Raw genomic sequence first — 27,148 nt, 5'->3', positions numbered from 1 at the left:
AGATTTATTAATAATATTCTTTAGGAGGTCTCTGATTGAATTTTTCTAAAATGTTCATTCTCAAGTAATTCTAGCAGCCTTTCTGAGAAGATATAATTAACTGAAATTCAAAACAGCAAAGAATATTCAAGGATTCAGGTTCTTACATTCTTTTTCCGTATGAGATGATCTCTGCTATTGAGATCAGGCCTCAGAACAATAACATAGCATTTGGGGAGAAAGATGCAAACCAGGAGACCAGCACCAGAGGCCAGGATGGAGAAGACTTCCACGGTCACTATGGACTTCCCTTTGATGCTCAGGTAGGTTGAGATAAAGGAGAGCCAAACGCTACAAAACACCAGCATGCTGAAAGTGATAAACTTGGCTTCATTGAAGCTGTCAGGCAGTTTCCTAGCTAGGAAAGCCACAATGAAACTGATGATGGCCAGAAAACCCATGTAACCTAGGACCACGTAAAACATGGTGACTGAGCCTTCGTTACACTCCAGTATGATCTCTCTAGCTAGGGTATAGAAGTCTAAGTTTGGAAATGGGGGAGAAATTATCAACCACATGGTACAGATAACAGCTTGGATAAAGGGACAAGTTAGGACAATGGAATTCACCCACTGTCTCCCCAAGGCTTTTCTTGTCACATTTCCTGGTTTGGAAGCCATGAAGGCCAGGACCACCGTAACAGTTTTTGCCAAGATGGAAGAAATGGCAAGAGAGAAGATAATGCCAGAAGCAGTCTGTCGCAGAAGGCAGGTGACCTTCCTGGGCCGCCTGATGAACAGCAAAGAGCAGATGAAGCAGAGCAGGAGGGAAACAAGGAGGGCATAGGAGAGCTTTCGGTTGTTGGCTTTGACAATTGGTGTGTCTCGATGTTTAATGATGGTTGCCAGGACTAGGAATGTGATCAGAGACAGTAAAAGAGCAAGAGAAGCTAAAATAGCCCCCAAAATCTCTTGATAGGAAAGGAAGGTCACTTTCTTTGAGATGCAGCTGTCTTGATTCTTGTTTGGATATTGATCTTCTGGGCATGGGACACAGTGATCAGCATCTGGAAGAAACCAACACTAATGAAGTATCTCCAGCACTTGGCAAATGTTCACTGAATACTGTCCAGTTGAGCTCACACACAAGGATATAAAATGATACATTGTCTAGGTTAGACTACTAAACCAGTGGTTCTCAAGCTATAGGTCAGAAACTGAAATTGAGTGCAATGTTCTCACACAGGACCGGCGCGTCCATTGAGGCAGGTCCAGCAGCCACCTCGAGCCCTGAGGCGCCGGAGGGGGAGCCAGGGGCAGGGGTGTGCACTGCAAAGCTTTTTTAAATTTTATGCAAAATTATACCAAAAAAAAGAGGTGAACAAAGATTCAATAGCTGAATATTTAGATAAGATGAAACTTCCGACACTCTCTGAAGAATGGAAAGAGAAATTGAATAAGGAAGTGACAGAAGAAGAAATACAAGAAGCTATTCAATCAACGAAATTGGGGAAGGCGCCAGGCCCGGATGGACTAACGGCAAAATTTTATAAAATAATGGGCCAAGAATTGGCACCTCTCCTGAAAGAGGTAATGAATGGTGTTATGCAGGATCAAGAGATTCCTGATTCTTGGAAGGAGGCTAACATATCATTGATTCCAAAAGAAGGACAAGATTTGACTAATGTTAAAAATTATAGACCAATTTCATTGTTGAACAATGATTATAAAATATTTGCAAAGGTGTTGGCAGAAAGAATTAAAGGATGGATGTCGGAATTTATTGCAGATGAACAAGCGGGATTTTTACCTAATAGACAAATTAAAGACAATCTGAGAACAGTAATAAATGCTATTGAATATTATGATAAGCATTATGATAAGGAGGTTGGTTTCTTTTTCGTAGACGCAGAAAAAGCATTTGACAATTTGAACTGGGACTTTATGTTCGCCACCATGGAAAAGCTGCAAATGGGAGAAAAGTTCATACAAGTAGTTAAAGGAATTAATAAAGACCAAAGTGCAGCGACTGTAGTGAATGACGATTTGACAAAAAAACTGAAAATAGGCAAAGGTACAAGGCAAGGCTGCCCATTGTCTCCATTGCTGTTCATATTGATTTTGGAGATATTGATGATTCAGATACGAGAGGATGACACAATCCGAGGTATAAAGATAAGAGAGTTTACATACAAGGTCAGAGCATTTGCGGACGACATAATGTTGATTGTAGAGGATCCAACTGACAATATGCCAAAGGTAATAAAGAAGATAAAGGAATTTGGAGATCTGGCTGGTTTTTTTGTAAATAAAAAGAAGTCGAAGATACTATGCAAAAATATGACTAAACAGAAACAACAAGAACTGATGGAATTAACGGACTGCGAGGTAACAAACAAAGTAAAGTATTTGGGAATTGAACTAACCGCAAAAAATATAGACTTATTTAAGAACAACTATGAGAAATTGTGGATACAAATAGAGAGAGATTTGATAAAGTGGAACAAGTTGAATTTATCATGGCTGGGCAGAATCGCGACAATAAAAATGAATGTTCTACCTCATGTGATGTTTCTGTTACAAACGATTCCGATTATTCGAGACTCTAAACAATTTGAAAAATGGCAAAGAAAAATTTCGAATTTTGTGTGGGCAGGCAAGAAACCACGTGTTAAAATGAAAGTGTTACAGGATGCGAAAGAAAGAGGTGGCTTGCAACTGCCCAACTTAAGACTGTATTATGAAGCAATTTGTTTGACATGGATAAAGGATTGGATAACGTTGAAAAATCGCAAGCTTCTGGCATTGGAAGGTTATAAGAAAATATTTGGATGGCATGCATACCTATGGTACGATAAAATAAAAGCGGACTCTCTGTTTCTGCATCACTATATTAGAAGAAGCCTCTTCACAATCTGGAAGAAACATAAGATGTATCTGGAAGATCAAATCCCCTCTTGGGTGGTCCCGTATGAAGTAATAGACCCGAGAACTGTCGAGAATGAACAGCAACGTTTAACTTATAAGGAGATAACACAAATACAATATTCAACATTAAGAATAAAGTCACAAGAAGAACTGTCTCCTTGCTATAGTTGGTTTCAATACAGACAGATAAAGGATCTTTATAAATCGGACTGTTCAAGGGGAGGAATAAGAATGGAAAATACAGAATTGGAAGAAGTAATGCTACAAGAAGGCAAGAAACAAATCTCAAAGATCTATAAGATACTTCTAAAATGGTACACTGAGGATGAAACAGTGAAAGTACAGATGGTGAAGTGGGCAATAAATTTTCATAAAGAAATAGCAATGGAGGCATGGGAGCACTTGTGGAAGAATACAATTAAGATTACAACGTGTACGAATATTAAAGAAAATGTATACAAGATGATATACAGATGGTACCTAACACCGAAGAAAATTGCGCTGGGGAACGCTAAAATGTCAGATAATGCTGGAAATGCAAAAAGCACGAAGGATCATTATACCATATGTGTTGGACTTGTGAAGTAGCGAAGCAGTACTGGGGAGATATAATAGAAGTAATTAATGAGGTGTTACAAACCCAAATAAATAAGAACCCAGAACTGCTGCTACTAAATTTGGGAATGGAGAATGTTCCAGTGCAAAATAGAACATTGTTATTTTATATGACAGCTGCAGCAAGATTACTGTATGCGCAGAAATGGAAAGTGCAAGAAGTACCTACTGTAGAGGACTGGATTTACAAATTGCTGTACATGGCAGAGATGGATAAAATGACAAGAAAACTTAAAGACCTAGATCCGGGACAGTATTTGGTGGACTGGGCGAAACTGAAACAATTTTTGGAAAAAAAATGGGATGTGAAAGGAGAACTGTGGCAGTTTGAGAACTTTTGAAACAAGACATTTTAAACAGAAGAGAGAAGTGACTTTACCATTAAGAATTTATATCTATTTTAATCTAAGCTTGGATTATAATATAGCAGAAGAGGGATGAAATTTAGAACTGATTTTTTAAAGAATAAGATAGGGAGGTTATGATAAGTAATACCTTTATCAGAGTATATGAATAAGGGAATAGTTAAACAAATATACTGATGGGGCATACTATATATACTATTACGTTGGTAGATTAGATTGTATATTATATAATGAATGTGCAGTATGGTGCTGTGTGCGGTGCCACATTGGTGGCAGGGTGCACAGTAGGGGTGTTAATACATATTATAATGATAATAGTATATTTGACAGAATATATGTTTAAAAGAAATAGAATATGTTTAAACTAAGACTTTTGTTATATATTATATTATATCATACTGGTCTATATTGAGGGGTATAAGATTTATACTATATTGATAGTATAATTGATAGATGTATATTATACTGATAGAATATTTGATAGTATAATTGATAGAAGCATGCTATATTGATAGGGTATTTGATATATATGATAGAATACCTGGAAAAAAAATTAGAATGTGCTTAGACTAAGGGAATTATCAAGTAATAAGAGGGGGTAAGGGTTGGAAAGCTGTTGGAAGTCGATAGAGAGGGGGAGGAAAAGGGTGGGGGATAGGGTTAATTAGATATTGAGGGAATGTATGTATTGAATTTGAAAAGTATACTCACCAATAAAATTTTCTAAAAAAAACCACTATAACCCTTTACTGATCTAAATTTTCTTATGCATCAGACTGCTTCTTTTCTTCCTTGATTAGTTTATTGTTTATCCTATGTCATTGCACTTATGTTCATCTAGAGAGAGAGGCTGGACCCTCTGATCTCTCTTATCATTATTTATGTGTATCAACCTAATCTGTTGAATTTTAATCCAGTGGCACTTTAAAGACCAACAAGATTTTCAAGATCTGAAGAAGAGAGCTGTGACTCTCGAAAGCTCATACCTGAAAATCTTGTTGGTCTTTAAGGTGCCACTGGACTTAAATCCTGCTGTTCTAGTGAAGACCAAGGGTGGAAATACACGTTGCAAATAACCTCGGGATTCTCAAGTGCAGGATTTTATGTGTGATTCTCAATTCATTTGCAGGCTGTACTTGCTTTCATGGTGCTTTCATGAGAGCTCCCTTTGGGTGATTGCGTCTATAAGTAAGTTTCGCTGCAAGAACAAGTACTATAGGCTCCTTTAACTTGCCCATTTGCACTTCTTTAAGGTGTGAGAAAGTGTCAAGATCTGCATTTCAATGAATGGATGTAGGAGAAGGGGGAAATGGAGGTACTTTTAGCAGTTGAGGAGGAACTGATATGGAACATATGAATGTACTCTTGGGGAGCAAATTGAAGTGTGACTGTGCGAGTGAGTGCATGGAAAGTTAGAAGGGGGGATTCGGTTTCGCTTTCTCAGCCATGTCGGACGCTCCTCTCGGCGGGTCCGGGAGGAAGCGCCCGAGCACCCTGACCTGGCGGCTGATCTGCAAGGATTAGCCCCCAGGACTCCCAGTCAGGGAGGCAGGGTCCGGGACGCTGCGGGAAGAACCCCCCAAAATCAATGCAGGGGGGGAATTGCCCGTTTGTCCCTATGGAGGCCGGCAGACGTGCGCGGCGCCTCGAGTGCCGCTGGGCAACGAGAAACGGCAAATAAAAGAAACAGGCGGAAGCCTGTAAACAAGCGAATCCCTTCTGTTCTACAAGAGTTTGTGAAGGAGTGGTGGATCTGAAGAAGACTCGCTCTTCCCCTTCGGTGAGTTCCAGAATTTGGTTGGCGCCCCCCCCCCCCAAATGGCAGCAAAGAAGCAAAGTCCCGCTCTGGGTAAGTCAATCTCGGCTACCTTGCAGAAGGGAGAGTCGCTCGAAGAATTGGTGCACAGGGCGGTGGTGGAAGCCATAAAACCCTTTGTTGACAAGCTGAACGAAACTGATCAAAGGGTGGGCTTAATTGAAAGCGAAGTGAAAACCATTAAGGAAGTAGCGGGGGGGGGGGGCAGAGAAGTCTGCTCTGGAAAGTGCGTCACTTGTGAAGGCTACGAAAAAAGAGCTGAAGTTGGTGGAGAACCAGCTGATCGGGCTACAGGTGGAACGAACGCAGACAATTTTGCGTCTCCAAAACGTGAAAGAGGAGGAAAATGAGGATCTGTGGGATTTGGTCTCGGAACTACTGGCGACACCCACGAGGACAACTAAAGAAGAGGTCAAAAGCGCCATTTTGGAGGTCCGTTGGGCTTCTTCAAAATATGCAACAAAGCGACAGCTGCCTCGCGAGATCATTATTGACTTTTCATTTAAAAAGTTTCGGGACACTATCCTATATAACTCATACAATGCGGATTTGGACTTTATGGGCCTTAAAGTCAAGATTCTGAAGGACGTTCCATTTCTAGTCCGGAAAAGACGCTTTAAGTACAAAAAGTTCGCAGCTCTTCTGAGGGATCATGGAAGAAAGTACAAATGGTTACTTCCGGAAGGAATATGGTTTGGACATAAAGATCAAGCCTATAAGATACTATCAGAAGATCAACTAAAGGATTTTGAGGATAAAACCCCGGAATTTCAGTGCACCAAGTACGAAGAAAGGGAGAAGTCTGAGGGGGGGGGAGGAGGAGAAGAGCATCGCAGCTGCGGCTGCTCAGAGAGAATTGCGTCTGGGACCCAGAACGGGGAGGAAAGTTTAATTAGAATTTGAAATGTGTATTCTGTATGATTAACCACTCCATCATTATCTTATTGAGCTATTTTTTTTCTGTTATGGCAGTATGAAGGGAAAACACTGAAGTGTAGTGTTGATTGTAGGTTATCCTCCCCTTTTTTCCCATTTTCCCCGCCCCTTCCCTTTTTCTTTATCTTTTCCCTTCCCTTGTGATAGTCTTGTGTAGTGTTTTGTATACTGAAAAATAAATAAATAAATAAAAAAAGTTAGAAGGGGGACATGTGAAATGAGGTTCACTTGAACGTCCAGAGGTATTTCATAACGTGTATTTTCACCCCAACACAGCTACCTACCTGAAACTAACCTAATCTGTTGCAGGCCCTTGCTCAAGACAATCACCCCTGGAAACTTTGACAGGATTCACATCAGACCTCTATGTGCCCGACCTCTGGGTCCCTCTCCTTCTTTAATTTTCCTTACAAAAATGTAGAAAATGTTTTCCTCTTCATAGCATCTAAAGCAGTGAGCTTGGACTCACTAAAGTTCATGCTGGAATAAATATTATTAGCCTTTAAGGGACAGCTGGTCTTCTGCTTTATTTTGCTACAATAAACTTGAACACAACAAGAGCAACAACAATAGTGTGGTTATACACCACTCTTCTCGACAGATTTAGTGCCCCACCCAGAGGATTGAACAAAGTCAGCGTTATTATTATTCCCACAATACAGCTGGGGAGCAGGAGCTGAGAAGAGGGGCCACCCTACTGAACTTAGGGCAGTAGTGAGATTTGAACTAGCAGAGTACCGTTTACTTAACCATTCCAGAATCAACAGTGGTATTCTTGGGCTGGACTTTAGCAGAGAAGTCCAGGGCGCTGACTCATGTGCTCTGCAGGGCGTCCCAAAAGCAAGCTGTGGCATCTCATTTAAACTATACATTTTAATATTTTATACCCGCCAATTTTAATTGTTTATGATATAATATTTTAATGTTTTTATAATGTTTATAATGTTTTTATTGTTTTAAACTGTTGTTAAACCGCCCTGAGCCTGTCTGACGGGGAGGGCGGTCTAGAAATGTGATAAAATAAAAATAAAAATAAATACATTACTATCTAAAGGGAGGGAGCCAGTTTGGTATAGCGGTTAGGAGCAGCATGACTCTAATCTGGAGAACTGGGTTTGATTCCCCACTCTTCCAGTTGAAGCCAGCTGGGTGACCTTGTGTCAGTCACAACTCTCTCAGAGCTCTCTCAGACCCACCCACCTCACAGGGTGATTGTTGTGCGGACAACGGTAACACAGTTTGTAAACTGCTCTGTGGCATTAAGTTGTCCTGAAGGGCGGGATATATACCAAATGTTGATGTTGTTGTTAAATGCAGAATCTACACTTAACAGATGCTTCCACGTCTTGCAGTCCACTCAGGTTTTATTAAGTTCTACTCTTTAACATAGTTTTCAATCATTGTACCTGTATGGTTAGAAATTGTCCCACTTGGACAACGCTTGCATTCGTAACAGCAAACCCAGTTCCCTTCTTGAACTGTCCTGCTGTATCCTGGTAAGCAGCTCTCCACACACCTAGCAGAAGGCCGCTTCTAAGAAGAAAAAGAGGCAGTGATGAGGTTTTCTCCACAACTGTAGTGGCTCACCTGTACCAAGCCAGACTCACTAACTGAAAGAGGTTTTCTTTTGCAAGCTGGAAGGAGTTGCCAAATCAGGAGGGCCAGATCTCTCCAGGAAAGTTACATATTTCAAGGAAACCATTATAAGAGAGGCTCAGATCGAATGCTTACCATTCTGGAGACCATCATTTGAGCTAAGTCACTTTGGTCTGGTCTCTAACGGCAAGTCTCAGGGCCAAACTGGACAATTCTTTTTTGGGGTGAGTTGTATTTAGGTTCTCCTAACCCAAGTCATGTTCCTTGAAGTCACGTATCAGCTGCATTTTAAAGATCAGAGAGAACCCCTTTTCGCTTGAACCTATGGAATGAGGGGAAGCGGGGTTTGCCGCCTAGCGCTGAGGGTGGGAGGGAGAAAGGGGCTTGAACAAACACAGACCACACCAGGCTTGGAGAAAACATGGCCACAACTTTATTGACAGCAGCAACAGAGGAATATTGGCGCAGCATGTGGATCAGATCCCAGAAAACATCGGCTGACCCGCCTGCCAACTGATGTACCTCAATCCCCCGAGACCCCGGCTGGGGGAGGGAAACCGAGGAGTGGCATTGAGGGGAGATCACCTGGGTGTACACCCCTGAGTGATTCCCCTGCCGCCTCGGAGTGAGGATGCCGTGGCGGCTGCCGTGGCGGAGGCCCCCAGCTCCCCCCAAAAGTGATCTGATCCAATGCCCACCACCTGAAAGTCGTGACATAAACCAAAAACTGAAAACAAGGGAGAGGTGGGTGGGAAACGCGACGAGCCGAAGTGAGGAGGAGCGGGGACGGCAGCTGGCTATATACCCAGCTGCCAGACCTGAGTGAAGACTGCGGACCGGAGGTCCGCAGCCTTGCCCCGCCCCTCCACGGAGCCGGCCAGGGCACCCCTGATTGGCCGGCTTCCAAGTTTGAATTTCATTCGCCGTCGGCCCCACCCAGGGATTCCCCGGATGAGCCCAACGCAGCGAAGACGCTGCCCTTGCTCCCTCCGAGCCCGTCAGCGGCAAACAGGCACCCGGTAAGTCCGAATGCCTCCGCTTCTGCTTCACCCCCACACAATTTTGAGAAGCTGAAACAGTCCCCGATAGAGAGTTAGAGCCAAGCTACAAGTGACAAATGACACTGGTTGGACACTTGTCAGCTTCCCTCAAGTTTTGATAGGAAATGTAGGCATCCTGGTCTTGCAGCTGTAATGGAGAGCCAAGCTGTAAAACCAGGATGCCTACATTTCTCATCAAAACTTGAGGGAAGCTGACAAGTGTCCAACCTGCGTAAGGCATCACTTGTAGCTTGGCTCCTACTTGTATAGCTCTAGGTGCTCCTCCAAAGGAATGTAATTAAATCTCCGCCAGGGCCATTTTAGCAGCTGAAACGTCCATTCTCCCCATACACACCGCAGTTTGAAGCTGTAAATGGGCCCTTCCAATTATTAAAATGACGTTTCCTGCAGCTGTTGTGTCCCTGCAGGGGCCCTGAAGGTTGTTTCGGGGAACCCAGGAACAACTCACCAAAAATGTAATGTCCAGCTTGGTGCTCGTACTGCAGTCTCAAGGAATCCAACTGCAACATTTTCTAATTCTCCCATGTGACCCATGAATATAACATCTTCCCTACCTGGGCAGCCCAAATAATCGCATCTGTGTTAATGATGAATTCTTGGCCTGGGGGAGCCCTAGGATCGATCCTTCCAACTTTCACTTGAGCTGAAGATTGATTTGGAAAGAAGATCAAGTTGAAAATATCATAGCCAGCTGCTCTCTTGCCACTTTCAGCAAAATCTACTTCCTCTCCTGCACTGTTGTTGAATCGGGTGTTCCTCAAAGCAGCAAGAATCTGAAATGGAAGAGATGCTTTGGAAAGGTGAAGAATGATTGTAACTGTGAGAGGCCATGATGAGAGGCCATGGTGCTTTGTAAGATGCTCTGAGGGCTACCAAGTGAGGAGATGCCTACCTGCCTGCCTGCTTGCTTGTCAATCTCTCTCTCATCCAAGGCTGAGGATGCATCTTCAGTGGGCTCTAGGGATCCCATTCCCTAGTGGGGGCGTGGGATCCCTGGGTCCCAGCCTCTGCCCCCCACCTCTCACCTGGTTGGCAAGGGGAAAGGTACAGGAATGGGTTACACGCCCCTAAAGTGTTCTTCATAATCTGGATCGCCTCTGCATTGCATTGTGAATGATGTCATTCCTGGCATGATGTGGAAGTGATCTAGAGTGTATGCTTGCTGTGTGCACCCTCGAGGTAAGTTCTCGTAGTGCATCCTCCCCCCAACGACCCCCAATTTGAGCTCAGGGGGACCTGGCAACCCTAATGGGCACTCTTACTTAGGCAGTGTCTCTTCCATTACAGCTATTTATTTTTATTTTTTTGCAGGGGAGAACTGGTGGCTACCTGTTATAACACACTCCATCTGATTGGGTGGAGGCAGGGAGCAATTGGACTGGAGACAAGACAGAAGATTGAGATTGTAGATCTGCTTAGCAAGATAGAATTTGGTAGGGAAGGATACGTTCTGGTTTTGGGGGGGGGGAAAGAAGGGGTGGCTGTACAGATTGTCCCATGATTGCCCTGCCATTGTGTAGATTTAATTCGGCGGAGGAGTCCCTTCACAGCAGGATAGCCCAAGTGGTGAAAACCACTCAAATCCTGACAGCTGAGAATGAGCTTTCAAGCACAGGTTTAGCAACAATGGGAGCTCATCTGATCTGAAGGAAGTCATCAACCCTGCAAAATCAAATCAGCCCAAAGAAACCACCTACAAGAGGACCTACAAGTAGATAGGTAGGACATGTCAATCTGGCAATATTTAAACCCAGGTAGAAGATGGCCACGTAAGACTTTTCTTGTAGCACAAGCTTTGCCTTGTGAGAGTGGAGAGCAAGGAAACGGAGGACAGAGGAATTATGGACTGTGAACTCCCATCCCTCTGAAACCAAATTCCTGACAGAAAGGCTCTCCTACAAACCATATCAGAGGAAGGACCTTACCTGCCACGGCTGGACATCCAGAAGTCTCTTGCCTTTCCCCATCATTGCTCGTTTTGATTCAGGTGTGTACATGGCATGTACCATATGCGCCACGGAATAGATGGCATTGTAGACGTTATAGCTGTGGCCAGTCATCCTCATTTCAAATAGGGGCAGTGGCAGGTTCTCGATGTTCTCCTTCCCTGTACAGCTCGCAAGGCCTCCAACATTGATCTGACCAGCTTCCCTAAATAAACATTTAAATACAAGTTTCCACCATTCTCTAAGAAAGACATCTCCCTGGGGCTGATGTGGATCTAAAGTCAGGAGAAAATTGCGAAATCCTGGCACATCCTTTGTGTGACCTCTAAAGGACAAAGCGCCATGGAGGACCCGCACAGCGTCCCACTGAAAGTAGTATCCCATAGCAGCAAATTCCCACTGATTTGTCACAATCCAGACCTTCCCAGATGAGGTCTTAGAATAAAAAAGTGGAATGATGAAGTTACGTATGGCATTGAAGTCCCCAGAGATAATGACGACTTTGGCCTTACTCTGCATAACTTCTAAAGCTAGTCTCAAATAGTCAGTTATAGTCATAACAACATAGGCCAAGATTTCTGACAAAGTCCTTTTAATGAACACAACACAGATGTCGTTCTGAGCAAGCATCACAGTCAGGGCCTGGATGAAACTTTCCCCACTGTCGTCATCTGGAGCAATGACCCCAATCCAGTTCCAGTGGAAATGAAGGAGTAAGCGGATGAGCCCAAAATACTGTGGGATTTCACTGGGGTCAATTCGGTAAAAGGAAGGAAATGAGGTCTTCTCTCTTAAGACAGGATAGAAGGAGCCATAACCGAGCTGGGGAAAGGAAAGAAAAATGGATTTCTCAGTGTTGTGTGATATCTTCAAGACTCAAGAAAAATCAGGGCTGTGACAGTAATCCATTTCCTATTGCCCTGTGTTTAACTACCTTGCGATGAGTAACAGGTTCCCATTCTGGAACTTGCTTAAGATTGATTTCAAAGTCCAACTCCAGTTTGAGATTATATTTCTTACAGAGGTTTTAAAAATGCTTTTCCCAAGTAGTTGATTGGTGTAATTAAATGCTGTAAAGACTCATTGGATTTCCCTTTGGCAGCTACCCACCTCATTAGCTCAGTATGCTGATAGTTCTAAAACTGTGAGGCAGTCATACATGATTGCCCCCAGACTCACCTGCACAGCCAATTTGCTGCCCATGGGGTGGCCGGTGGCGTGGAAGCATGGCGGCCACCATGCTGTCTCCTTCCCAGGCACCCAATCTGTTCAAATCCATGACTGGCCAAGAAGGGCCAGCCAGGAGGTGGTTGGTCTTGGGAGGGGGGCTGGTGCCAGACCTGGGGAACTTGCTTTTCACTCAGGTTGGGCAGGCCGCTATTTAAGTTGAACAGTTCTCCCTCCGGCTTCAGGTGCTTTCCAGCAGGCGAAACCGGCGGGTATCTCGTTCCGTGCTGGGGCTGAAATCACTGTGGAAATCACTGCTGAAATCACTAGTCCCAACAGCATGCGGCGGGCGATCTAGTCGGGGTTTTGCTCTGTGGGAAGCAGCAGTCATTGGTTCCAGTGTGGAGGCTTGTCTCCGGAGGTGGCCTTATTCTTCAGAGCAGTTTCCCCCCCTCATTGATGGCTCTGAGACTGAAAGTGGTGGCGGCAGGGCACCCAGTCAAGGCCTGGCCGGTGGGCATGCCTGCCAGCCAGGCTGGAAAATGAGCCGGGCAGAGCGGAGCTTCCTCTCACCCTTCTTGGGCCCAGGTTTCACTCACAGCAAATCAACCTGGGGTTAGCAGGGTACGTGGAGGCGGGAGCCGGGGTCCCTGGGTGGCGGCAGCCTGCCCCCCCCACTGCAGCAGCGGTGGGGCCGGGTTTTAAGGCCTTGACTGGAGCCTCCAAAGCCAGAGCAGATGGGGGACAGCATGGGGCAACCGGCTCAAGGAAGTGGACGAGATCTGGCACGGGAAAGGAGAACATGGACACTTTACAAGGCATCAGCTAGGCCCTCAAGCTGCTCACTACCAGGGTGGAGCAGCTAGGGAACCCCGGGCCCGGGGCAGCTCAGGTCCCTAGGGTCTGAGGCAGCCAGTTGAAGAAAGCCAGCCAAGGACCGCCCGGCCAGAAGGTCATCCAGCTCCAATGGAGAAAGCTCCTCCAGTCCAGAGTGGCGGCAGCCAGCCAGAAAGAGGAAGTGGGCATGCAGAAAAGTGCAGCATTCGCACCGGCATCAGGAGGTATCAGACAGCAATGGAAGCTCAGGTACATCCTCTTCATCCAAGGATGAAGCTCCCAGGGAGGACTATTGTGGGGTGGCCACCCAGGTTCCTGGTCTCCCGGCCTGGGCCATCTGATGCAGGGCTGGTGGGTGCAAGAATGGGGGGGGGGTCCCCGGGAGGTTTGGGTGGCTGGCCTTTCCCCCAAACTGCCTCCCACTGTCTCTCCTTTCACGGATGATGAGACCCCCCCCTCGGGATCCATCTGTCTCGCAAAGTCAGGGAATGTATCTTAGATGGCTACTATATAGACGTCTTTTCCCTTGGTTGTTGTGGGTTTTCCGGGCTGTATTGCCGTGGTCTTGGTCTTGTCTTTTGTAGCACCAAAAGACAAAAGCTGTCTTTTGGTGCTACACCTCTGAAGATGCCAGCCACAGCTGCTGGCGAAACGTCAGGAACTACAATGCCAAGACCACGGCAATACAGCCCGGAAAACCCACAACAACCATCGTTCTCCGGCCGTGAAAGCCTTCGACAATACGTCTTTTCCCTTATCAGGCCTGAGGCAGAGGACAGCAAATGCGCCCTTTCCTCAAAGCGAAACAAAAGAAGCACCAGAGGGGAGATGGTGGAACGCTCTTTTAATAATTGGCTGGAGGGTTATATGGTCTACATGGGGGTTGTGCAGGTGGCCTTCCCTGAAAGGGGTTGGCACCTGACCAACCACCATGGTAATGTCCTCAGGGCCAAGGGCCTTGTGGGTGATTTAGCAGCCGTTGAATATGACAAGGCTTTCCATAAGAGGGCCTCTCACAACCCCAGTGCCAGATGGGACCTCATCAATCAGAAGTTGTGGCTTTGGCTGGTGGAGCCCCATATCAGGGGAAAAAAACGACAGCACACGTGAGGGGGGGGGGTCCAGCCAGTGGGACATGGCTAGGGGACTTTGCTGGGAATATAATCAGGGCAGGTGCCTCCAGCCTAAGTGTAGTTATGACCACAGCTGTGACTCTTGCCTAGGGCCTCACCCTCTTGAACAAACTTTTTTGTGCTGGAGGTTGCCCTGCTTCCCCATTTAACTTCAGCCTATAAACAGTGTTGCCTTGACCTGACATCTCAAAGCAGTGACAAATTCCGTGAGTTATATATCTGCCTGGGTTTGTGGCCACTGCAAAGAAAGATAGTACTAGAGTCTTTGAGTATCTTTATATTTATTATTTTCAAATTTACAGGCAGAACATAGGTGGAGACATAGAGGTATGCCTAAGGGGTTACGTGCTTCCCTGCATCAGATACAGATACATACACACACACACATCCTGCACTCAGAGTACTTAAAATACTTGAGCCAGTTGTCCAGCAACGGCTACCTCCTCTCTTGCCAGTTGCCAAATTTGAACTAGCACCTGTCCCCTCCTCTTCCTAGTTCTTTAGGCCACCAGCTTCTAAAATGTGGTGTTTGCCTTCTTTACACAAAGAAACAAACCAGCCAGTTACTTGGAAGTGGAGGAGTGGCCCTTTCTCCCATCCTTGTTGAGCATTTTATAATCCACTACTGGAGAGCATCTGCTTCAGAAATGACCTTTTATCACAACCTCCCACCATAGAATATAGACTATCCCTCAATGATCAGGCAAACTGAGTATATACTGAAGTTCAGGCAACAGGGACCTCTGTCCTCAATTTTCCTAAGGATGTTTTTCTACTGGAAGATTTTTCTTTTTTCTGGAATTTGTTCCATTTCTGTAACCTCCATGAGTCTTGCCCAGTAGGGCAGAGTGAATGTCTGGAGCTGGGCAGCTGAGGAAGAGGCTGCTTGCGGGAGAGCTTGAGAAAAATGTATGTGCTTTTATCACCCTGAATAAGGCAACTGCAAACATATGTTAGTAAAGGGGTTTTTTAACATTTAAGTTTGGCATTATTACTGAATCATGTTATTCTGACAACGCTTTACTTTTTAAGTTGAAGTCTGACGGCTGAGTACCACTTTGTTACTTTAATCAAGAGTGTATCCAAAGACCCTGGCGCTTGGTGCACCAGAGAAGTTGGACTTTACTCACCCCGAAGTGGTATAAAGCAACAGCCAGATACTTAACTGAATTCAAAGGCACTGTTTGCTGCAATTTTCTGTTCCCTGTTACACCTATGTGTTTCCTTATACAAATCTAGTTGTATTGTTCTGTCTGTTGACTTAAAGAAATTTCTCAACTTACATTTGTCTTGTAAGTTTGATTCCTAATTTAGCCCTAGAGCCCATACTGAAAGAGGTTGCACTTCCTTCTGCAACACCAGCTTAAAAATACAGTGTTATTTATATTGTTGAAGGCTTACAGTGTTATTTATTTTACAAAAATTACATCCTACCTTTCTTCCCTCATGTAGAGTGCACTGCAGTAATGTAGTCTAGATGTAATGAGAGCATGCACCACAGGGGTCAGATCTTTTCTGCCCAGGAAAGGCCAAAGCTGGCTAAAACACTGTTCACTGCAGCTGCTTATGGTTGCAGGGAAAGGGCGTGTGTACAGATTCCCCCAGTTCAATTCATTACAGTGTAGTTTAGCCTGGACAGAAGCTTTCCTCAAGCAAGGTCTTTTGAAATGGATATGCCAGGGATTGAACCATGAACATTCTGTGTGCCAGGCACACACTCTGGCACTGACATGATTCTCATATATCCTCGTGTAATTCGTCTCTTGTGGTCTGGCTCTGAGTTGCATTTTTCTTCCTGACTCCCTGGTCACACCTTTCATTGGTTTCATTCTGAACAAATTGTTGAGAGCTTGCATTCTGGTTATTGTAAAAGGATTTCTACCATAGACTTGGCCTAAAGTGGAATGCCTGGGGGAAGCCATAGCTGAGAAAGGGAATGTTACTGACTGACTGTGAATGTTTCTTCAGTGGGTCTTAATTCTTAAGAACTGACTTTGCCCAACCACTCATCAGAGTGTGGAGGACGTAGCCCTGGTGCGGCTGAAGAGAGCGGGTAGGTGTGTGTCTGTGTGTAAAGAAAAAACAACTTCTGGCAGAGACGGGAAGAGGAGCTGACAGACAGCTGTGGGTTGCCTGAAGACTCTGGAAAGTGTAGGATCTCTCTCTCTCTCTTTCTCTCTCTCTCTCTCTGGGGAACTGATGTGTGGTAGGGTTCTGCTTCATTGCAGAAGTGCCTTTTTGCTTCTGCTCATAAGAGTTTACAAATTAAAAAAAGCAAAATCATGCTCATCCAAAGACAACCATATTGCTAGTATAACTGATATACAAGTCGTATAACTACTTGGAGAACATATAAATCTCTTTTATGGGCTTGAAGGAAATTTGGTCACCTGGTTTTCTTGTGTCTGCATACATGGGTGGGGGGGGCACATACTAAAATAGCAGTTAAGTTCTTCACTAGAAAAATTCTGATTCTGACATTGTCATAGAGGTTTCGCACCAGGAAATAGGGGCTAAGCTGCATCAAACACCGAGAGATGGTTATAGTTTACACCTGAGAAGAAGTGGAATCAGAGAGGCCTGCTGTTTTAGAGATCGTCATGTGGTACTCTGGGGGTAGGGATCAATGGGAATCCTAATGCTGAAGGGACATACAAAGGATACACTGCTCCCTCCAGTAATATTTGCTATTGAGATCCATGGAATTTGCATTCCTTGGCTCTAAAAGTCTTTTGAGGAAAGAGATCGGGGGGGGGGGAATTCCCTTCACAGTATATCTTAGAGATCGTTTGGCTATCACTGAGACTGACAGATCACAGAGCAGTCACAGACAGAAGGCCAAAGCAGGAGTATAGAACTGCTATGATAAAGTGCAAGAGACGTAAATTTACCTGCAGAGATGCGTAGGCATCTCTTTAAACAACATTGGTGGAATTTATAGGTGTAGACACACATCTGCACAGGATTCAATGAGCAGGTTGAGAGTGGCTGGTCTGAGGTGTTCTGGGGCAAGTTGGGGGGAGGGGTGAGTTTTCCTTTTCTTTTGGGAAAGGCAGCCATGATAGTGGCCAGAAATCTTAACACTCAGTGGCCCAGGTTCAGCTTTATACATTCCCTCCTTCTGACTGGAACCTCTTTTTTTAAGTCAATTTATCAAGCAAAGTTTATTCCTCCCTTTCCTCCAAAGAGCTCAGGGCAACTTACCAAGTTCTTTCCTCTGCTGCTTTGTCCTCACAATAATAACCCTGTGGCATACATCACTGTAAAAGGGACTGGCCCGAAGTCACCCAGAATGCTTTATGGCAGTGTGGGATTCAAACTCAGGTCTTTCCATTCTTAGTCTGTCTCTCTAAGCACTAACATTTTATTTATTTTTATTTTATTTTGTTCAGCTTATACCCCACCCTTTCTGCAATCAGGCTCAGGTCAGCTTACAACAAAAATCATTATCAATACAAATATATTTCTGAAGGTGTGGCTTCTCCACTCCTGCATCTCCCTTTGGCAAGCTCTACTGCCTCCCTTAAGAGTACTTCTATTTCTCAGATCTCAGCCCAGAAAAATCCTCCATACCTGTGGGATCTTGAAGACACCCAGTAGGGAAGCCATCTGCACTGAGATTTCGGAGAAGAGACTTCCGATGACGGAGAGCAGCTTCTCCTGTCTGCTGCATCTATAGTTAGGCACCATTTGACCTTGTGAGGAAAGAAAGGACAGGCCGGCCTGGTAGGTCATTCTTGCAAAGTAGGTGTCCTCAATGATGCGGAAACCCAGCGTGATGTTGGGGAGGAGTGCTGGATCGTTGTTGATTTCATTGATGGCAAATACGAGAGCCAGGATGTGTTGATAGTTTTTGGGCACCGGGCTGCAAGAAGAGGTACATGGCATGCTGAGAGGATGGCAGAAGAGGGGCCTCAAAGAAATGCCATCTGGTTTAACCACCATGTGACACAACCCAAAACCTCATTTTAAGTTTCCACCAAGAATTTATAGTAAAATCTAAATAAATGCACTGTGCTACAACCACACCCAAAACAGGGAATATTGCTGCACTCATAAATATCCTTACTGGATCAGACCAAAGGCTCATCTACTTCAGTATCCTCTTTTAAAGACTATCTTTATGAAAGATAGAACCACACTTTCCTGCCACCCCTTCCCCCCAGCATCTGGTATTCACAGGTAGCCTGCCTCTGACGAAAGAGGTTCCGTTTAGCCCTCACAGCTAACAGCAGTTAATAGACTGCTCTTCCATGCATTTGACTTGCCCTTTAAAGCCATCTAATGCCCATCATCATACTTAAGAATGCAGGATGGAGCACTCATGATTAAAATGCAAAATCTGGCAATTCCTGTTTTTTTCCAGATTCTTGACATGGAACTCAAAGTACTGGTCAGCATCTCCTCCCTTGAACTTGACAGCCTCTAGATTCACTCTTCTCCTGTTTAACTCAGATGCTGTTTCTGTGTGCCAGAGGAAATCTTCTCTTGGCTGAAAGGACACCTCCCTCAGAGCCCTTCTGGGAAAACTTACCGTTGGTGGGGTCGGACTTGAGGAGGCTTTTCAAAAGACACTCTGATGGTTACAGTGTTGAGGTGGGGCAAAATCCCACCAACAGTGAAGTTTCCTGGCCTGTAATAGGCTTCTTGGAGCTGGAAGGGTCTTGTCAGGAGGCACTTGGTCCTCAATTCCCTGAGGGTGGCTTGAGGCAAGAGCCAAGAGAAGAGCAGCACCCTCATTAGCAGCATGGCAAGAAATCTTCCTTGCTAGGTCAACAACCGAATTACAGGACAGAACCTGACATGCAGCTTGCAAGAAGGTGCTCAGTTGAATGGGAGGAAGGAAACATCTGACGTGAAAGTGACCCATACCTACCCCAGCCCCACTTAAACAGGTCGAAGAATATTTATAACATATTTGGTACAAACATGTTTTGTCCTGGATTTTTTTTTTATCACCTCTGGAGGAGGAAATCCTCATGGGTTCAGTAAAAATTACAGAGGAGAGAAATAATCACATTTCAAGTGGTGCCAGGTTCCCTTTGCATGTCAACTGGAAACAAATACGTTTGCATGACTTTCTACTACTTCATTAGGCAGATGGACTCAGGAAGTTGGCCTTCACTGCCAGGTTCTGAATTTAGGCCTGTGTGAAGCTGACTGCTGAAATCCAAAGTGGAGCCCAAGCTTGGTCCAAAGTTAATGGAGTCTGGTTTGATGGTTGAACCACAGGAAGACATGGATGTGACCGAGTGGCTTTCAATGTAGTATCAACATTTAGTTTGAAACCAGAGTTGACAGAAGGTCCGTAGCTTGCAGCCCATTTTGGATCAAAGGCCAAATACCTTCAATAAATGTTCGGTTGATAGGACTGGACTACAAACAGAGGAGAAACCCCCGCCGAGACATCTCACTAAAGCAATACAAAATAAATTTGAAGACAATCTGACTGTATTGATAAAGGGCTCAAGTGCTACACAATCATCAAGATTACCTTGCTAATCTTTTATCCCAAGCATACTAGCGTGTATACAATCTGCTAATAAATATAATGTAATAAATATACAATAAATATGCCAATAAATACAACATACAACAAATACACGATTTCATTAATAAATATGGAGTAAAAACTCAGTCCACTAGTCAGCCAGGAAATGTACCATAACTTCTTAGTTATAGATCCAGAGGAGTTAGCCGTGTTTGTCTGTAGTTGCAAAACAGTAAAGAGTCCAGTAGCACCTTAAAGACTAACCAACTTTATTGTAGCATAAGCTTTTGAGGCTCACAGTTCTCTTCATCAGATGCATGGAGTGTATGAAGAAACTGGCCAGATATATATAAGTGGTGAGGGGAGGGGGGAGTAGATCCAAATCAGTTGCAAAAGTTATGAAAGAGGTGGAGTGCACAATCCAGGCTGAGTGTGACCCCTCCCCTCCATAGCGGAATCTGAATAGAATGCCTGAAAGGCCGTTACTTCTGATAATGAGACGTCAAGCAAGCCTTTATTGGCATACATAAAATATAAAATTTTAAATACAGAGACTCCATACAAAATGAGATTAAAATACAGATAAGAGCAGGGCAATAGTGCAGCAAAACCAGTACAGAATATTACTTGCCAGGGCGTATAGCCATGGCACTGTAGAGAAACTTAGCTACTATTTCAGTTATTTCCCCATCTGGGTTGTCAAGCAAGAACTGAACCTTAAAATCATCAGAAAACTCTGAAAGTTGGGCTACTATAGGATGTAGAAGATCCCAGCGTGGCGCCAGAGAAAAAGAGCACTGGAGAAGAACATGGGAAACAGTTTTAACACAGTCCATCAAACAAGGACAACACCTGCTATAATAAGGAATCCCATGAAATCTGCCACATAAAATGGCTGAAGGAAGAACATTAAATCTGGCCAGAGAAAAGGCTCTACGTAAATTGGGAGCCAGGAGTTGGTAAAGGCATACTGCTGGGAAACTTATATTAGGGACAATCCCCAAGTTTAGGGGACAGCAAGTTTTACTAGCAGAACTATAGAGAGTTTGTAACTTTAATCCCAAAAGACTGGATTTTATTTTTGAGAAGGCCTCAGACTCAGATAGCAGGGATAAAGATTCTATAGATAAGTTCAAGGCACTTATTTTAGCTTCAATACAGGCTGACCAACTAGAGTTGGCAAATTCAGATAATAAATGGTACGTATAACTGGGGGGATCAGAATTAAAATGGAGTTTTTCAACCAATATTTGATAGTGTGAAGCCATGCCTTGGTGGCCAACAAATTCTGACCGCACTCTAAGCATAAGGCAGCATATGGAACACACATAGGAACCCCCATGATCTTACGCAGGAAGTTAGATTGAACACGTTCAACTGAATTGTCAATAGCATCAATCCAGAGCGGGGCCCCGTACAATAACTGAGCTCCAACTTTAGCGTTGAAGGCTTTAAGAGCAGCAGGCACACATTGGTTACCTCGATCAGAAAAATAAAAGGGAGATATTGCAGCAGCATTAACTTTGGCAGTTTTAATAATGATAATGAGGTAACCATTCCTAGTCTCTATCCAATCCAAGTCTGTCTGAATATATATGAATTCCAATTCAGCAGCTTCCCATTGGATTTTGTTTTTGAAATGTCCCCTCTTCAGTTTCTTCAATCTCCCTCCCCCTCCACACCCATTAATTTCATAACTTCCCATCTCATAAGTTATACTTCCCATCTCTTCAGTTCTGCTGACTTAGTTCGTAGGAAAATATTCACATGATATTCACAGGGTACAGGAATGAGATCACCCTTGTGCAGAAATATCTGTACTGGCTGCTAGTCTGTTTCTGGACTCAATTCAAATTGCTTTCCTGGTGACTACTCTGGTTTCTTTGAGGTGACAAGCTCAAACATTTCTTTTTACCAAGAGGTAACAGTAAGATTCTGTATGACAAAAAAGTAAGAGAGATGCTGTATGATGCAGTGATTCTACAAGCGTATTCAAGACAACTTGCTTTCTACCCTGGTGTGCCTCCAGAGGGCACTGCTGCAGTGGCAAACCCAGGCTGGGATCAGGAGCGGGGCAAGTGGCAATGCCCACCCCCTGTCTTCACCCTGCTGGGATCAGGAGCGGAGAAGGTGGCAATGCCTGCCCCAAGTTCAGGAGTGGAGCAGGTGGCAATGCAAGCCCCTGCCTTCACCAAGCTGGGATCAGGTGTGGAGCAGGTGGCAGTGCTCGCCCCCCACCTTTACCTGGCCAGGATCAGGAGCGAAACAGGGAGCAATTCCCACTGCCACCTTCACCTGGCTGGGATCAGGAGCAGAACAAGTGGCAATGCCAACTCCCTCTTCACTCGGCTGGGATCAGGAGGGGAGCAGGTGGAAATGCCATCTCCATCTTCATCTGGGCAGGATCAGGAGCACAGCTGGCAGCAATGCCCATCCTCTTCACTTGGCCAGGATCAGGCATGGAGCAGGCGGCAATTCCTGCCCCCTTCACTCAGCCGGGATCAGGCGCAGCGCAAGTTACAATGCCTACCCCCCTTCATCCGATTGGGATCAGGAGCAAATCAGGTGGCCAGCAGCGGCGCCAGGGTTTTCAGCACCCGCAGCAGCCGGAGAGCTGGGTGCCCCTGCGCACGCGTGCATGCACACACACACTCACACTGGCCTGCATGATGACGTCGCATGTGCGCTGGCCCAATTACTACAGCGGGTGGCTGGGATGGCGCGCGGGTGGCCTCTGAGCTCTCCCACTTGGTTACTCTGCGCACTGCAGATGCCTGCCCACGGTTGCTGAGCCCGGCTGGGGGCATGTGCTGGCGGCAGTGGCAATGTAGGGCGGGAGGGCTGGGAGGCTGCAGCTCCGTGGTACACACTCCCACCCCCCCGCACCTCCTCCGGCGCCCCCTCCACCACCCCACGCCCTGAGGCCACCGCCTACCTGGCCTCCATGGGCGCCCCGGCACTGCAGGTGGCAATGCCAGAACCTGCCTTCACCTGGCAGGGATCAGGAATGGAGCAGGTGCCAATGCCCACTCCTCTGCCTTCAGCTGATTTGGATCAGGAGTGGAGCTGGTGCCAATGCCGCCCCCCCACCTCCGGCTTCACCTGGCTAGGATCAGGAGCACAGCTGGCTGTAATGCCTGCCCCATTCGCTCGGCTGGGATCAGGCATGGAGCAGGTGGCAATGCCTGCCCCCCTTCACTCAGTCGGGATCAGGCACAGAACAAGTTGTAATGCCTACCCCTCTTCATCCAGTCAGGATAATGAGTGGATCACGTGGCAATGCCTGCACCCCACCTTCACCTGGCTTGGATCAGCAGAGGAGTAGGTGGCAATGCCCATCCCCTGTCTTCTCACGGTCAGGATCCAGAGTGGAGCAGGAGGCAATGCCCACTCCCCGTCTTCACCCATCTGGGATCAGGAGCAGAGTAGGTGGCAATGCCTGCCTCTGCCTTCACCCGGCAGGGATTAGGCATGGAACATGTGGCAATGCCCGCACCCGCCTTCACCTGACTGGGATCAGGAATGGAGCAGGTGGCAATGCCTGCCCCCACTTCACCTGTCAGGGATCAGGAGTGGAGAAGGTAGCAATGCCCAACCCCTGCCTTCACCCAGCCGGTATCTGGTGCAGAGGAGCAGGTAATGCCCACCTGCTCCCTCCACTTTCTAGAGCCCGTTGTATTTTCCCCCCACAATGGTCTTTGTTACTTGTATTGTAATAATTTCATTGAACTTTTAATTGTAAAATGGGATTTTGTGCATCAGAGACGTTTTAGAGCTATACTCTAATGAAATATTTCAGGAAGATACTTTGGTAAAGTGATAAGCACTGCGGCCTGTACTATTACGTATATTAAGAACTATCTGTTGCTGTAACTAGGATTCTACTATGTAATTTCTGTATCACTTACAGCATTGTGATAATGCTTATGTTTTGTTTTAACTTGGTTTCAGCTCTTTTAAGATTTCTACTCATTTTCTCCATCCTAGTCTAATCTATTCACTTCCAGAGGAAAGAGAGAGGGGAAAGGAGATAGACAACCTGATATCAGGCAAACATCTTCTCCACAATTTGACACTGAAAGATCTCTGTCTTTCAGTGCTACACTTCTGAAGATGGCAGTCACAGCTGCTGGTGAAACGTCAGGAACTACAATGTCAAGACCACAGCAATACAGCCCGGAAAACCCACAACAACCATTTTATTTTATGTTTATTCTTTTTTAAATTTTCATTTCATTTCATTTCATTTATACCCTGCCTTTCCTCCAGTGGAGCCCAAAGTGGCTTACATCATTCTCCTGTCCTCCATCTTGGCATCCCTCCAGCATCTATCAGATGGAAGTTGGGACACTCTTGCCTATACACCCCCGGTCTTGAGGAAGCATCATAGCCCATGTGAGGTTCCCTCAATTCAATAGATCGGGGAAAGCTGTTCGCTGCCTGCCCTGTGCCCTGTTCATTTATTGTGCAAGTCCTACTATGGCTTTTGGAGCAAAGGCGGGTATTAAGAAAAACTGACCCTGTCCATTTCCTGCATGTAACCAGTTGTTTAATCTTATCAAGAGTTTGATGCAATAGCTGCAAAGCTTAAGCAACATTTGGAGAAGCAGGTAAGGAGTGGGGCCAAAGGAAAGCAATATCACTCCAGCACTGATAGTTCATGTTTTACTAAAGGGGTTCCAGATGTACCCCAGAGAGTCTGTGTTAGAAAATAACTTAGCCCCTGGTCTGCTTGATCCAGTAAAAGAAAACATTGTTCATTTTATTTCTCTTGACTCCCAGACCAGCCTTGGCTGGGCTTGCACCTAAGTAGGACTTCAATCAAAAGATAATGACCGAGAAGTATCTCGGATATGTTTCTTGGGTCTCAGGAACGAGCTCTCTGTGACATGTGACACAAGTTGTGGATCCCCCAACTTGACTTGTCATCCCATGTTCATTGAGGGAACTTACCTTAAAAACCTCTCTGTCACTTGGTGCATCTTGGAGCACTGCCAGGGGAGGAGAAGGGGCTTCTGCATTCACTCTCAAGTCATTTTCCCTGGTGAAGATGTCCCCGGAGCTCCATGTGTCCTGGGATAAAATGACTGAGGACACATGGAGCCCAGAGAAGCGGCGAACAACTCCCCAGACTTTTCTGTTAGGGAAAATGGCTGGAGTAAAGTCCCCTGTTCTGTCCTTTGCACTGCTCTGAGCTACACTGAGCAACGGGCAGGTTTTTAAGGTGATTTCCTCTGATGCATGATTGTGAGTCAGGTCAGGGGAGCCCTGATTTGACTTATTTCACATGCCAAGTATAGTTGGGTGCTGAAGTCAACAAAGAAGGTTGTCTTTCTGAGGGTTCTCCTACGGATTGGAAAATAAGAATAATAACTGTGCTTATATACCGCTCTTCCAGACTGATGTGGATGGAAAAGAAAGATCTTTACAAACACAGTAAATAAAGTCAAAATTTATTTGTTCTAGTTACAGAAGGAACATCTGCAAAAAAAATTCCAAAGGGCTAAAATATAATCTCAACAGATCAGGTATAGGGCAAGCCCAAAGGTGCTTAAATACGCCTTAATATACAGGAACTTTTAATCACGAAACTATTGTGACATTACAACTTTAATGACAAATATGATCAACAATTTTGTTTAATTTTTTTCCAGTAAAAATATACACTTTTCAATGAATGGCAATTTGTGACATGGGTTCAGGATCTGCAGGTCTAGCCACATTAATCTGTAACAGGAAGACACATACTCTGGGTTTTGTAAAGATAAACTAATTTATTAATAATAATCTTTAGGAGAATAGAAAAGACTCTAGTAGCACCTTTAAGACTAACCAACTTTACTGTAGCATAAGCTTTCGAGAATCACAGTTCTCTTCGTCAGATTTGTCCTCTGAATCTTTAGGAGGTCACTGGTTGAATTTTTCTAAAACTATCATTCTCCAGTAATTTTAGCAGCCTTCCTGAGAAGATATAATTAACAGAAATTCAAAATGGCAGAGAATATTCAAGGATTCAGGTTCTTACATTCTTTTTCCGTATGAGATGATCTCTGCTATTGAGATGAGGCCTCAGAACAATAACATAGCATTTGGGGAGAAAGATGCAACCCAGGAGACCAGCACCAGAGGCCAGGATGGAGAAGACTTCCACGGTCACTATGGACTTCCCTTTGATGCTCAGGTAGGTTGAGATAAAGGAGAGCCAAACACTACAAAACACCAGCATGCTGAAGGTGATAAACTTGGCTTCATTGAAGCTGTCAGGCAGTTTCCTAGCTAGGAAAGCCACAATGAAGCTGATGGTGGCCAGAAAACCCATGTAACCAAGGACCGTGTAAAACATGGTGACCGAGCCTTCGTTACACTCCAGTATGATCTCTCTAGCTAGGATATAGAAGTCCAACTTTGGGAATGGGGGAGAAATTATCAACCAGATGGTACAGATAACAGCTTGGATAAAGGGACAAGTTAGGACAATGGAATTCACCCACTGTCTCCCCAAGGCTTTTCTCGTCACATTTCCTGGTTTGGAAGCCATGAAGGCCAGGACCACTATAACAGTTTTTGCCAAGATGGAAGAAATGGCAAGAGAGAAGATAATGCCAGAAGCAGTCTGTCGGAGAAGGCAGGTGACCTTCCTGGGCCGCCCGATGAACAGCAAGGAGCAGATGAAGCAGAGCAGGGGAGGGGTGTTCTGTAGTCATGGGCACTCCAATCTCATCCCTGCAAACCCTGATAGGCAGCTCTGACAGCCAAACACAGACCTCCTGCATTTCTCTATGGGACCTCAGCTTATAAAAAGCACTGCGCTCCCAGTTCTGGTTTCACTTTCAGCAAGCAGTGGAATGGGACAGAGCTCTTGCTTGCCACTTGCTAGCCTTTGGGAAGTGGCCATACCCACCGCCCCCTAAATGGGAGGTGGCCCGCCTTTGAATACACCCCTTGTCCACTGGGCCAACGTCAACTGGTGGCTCTAACTGTATCGAGTGGGGGTTTCCTGGGGACCTTGGATTGGAGAGGGTATAACTCCAAGATCCCTATTGCAATCTTGACCAAACTTGGATGCTGGCTGGAGGACAGTCTGCTACATACTCCCTGTGAATATGGGCTCTCTAAGTGCAAAGGGGGCCGTTCTGGAGCCCGCAAACCGTGAACCATTTTGGCAATGGAAAATGTTAGTTGCAGTTCGCAACTTCAGGATCATCCCCTGTGAAGTCAGCCAGGGTGAACATTTGTGATGGGCCCAAGATCACCTAGTGAGCTTCCATGGTAGAAGTGA

The 27,148-nt window shown here is 45.3% G+C and overlaps 1 pseudogene; it reads right to left on the bottom strand.

Annotated features, from left to right (window-relative positions):
* Positions 1-107: 107 nt before the first annotated feature.
* LOC129330283 (vomeronasal type-2 receptor 26-like) lies at positions 108-27,027 on the bottom strand (annotated as a pseudogene).
* Between the last annotated feature and the right edge of the window lie 121 nt (positions 27,028-27,148).

The sequence above is a fragment of the Eublepharis macularius genome, chromosome 5, assembly GCF_028583425.1.
Source record: "Eublepharis macularius isolate TG4126 chromosome 5, MPM_Emac_v1.0, whole genome shotgun sequence".
NCBI lineage: Eukaryota > Metazoa > Chordata > Lepidosauria > Squamata > Eublepharidae > Eublepharis > Eublepharis macularius.
The sequence above is the reverse complement of the archived record's forward strand: the minus strand, read 5'-3'. Positions and strand labels throughout refer to the sequence as shown.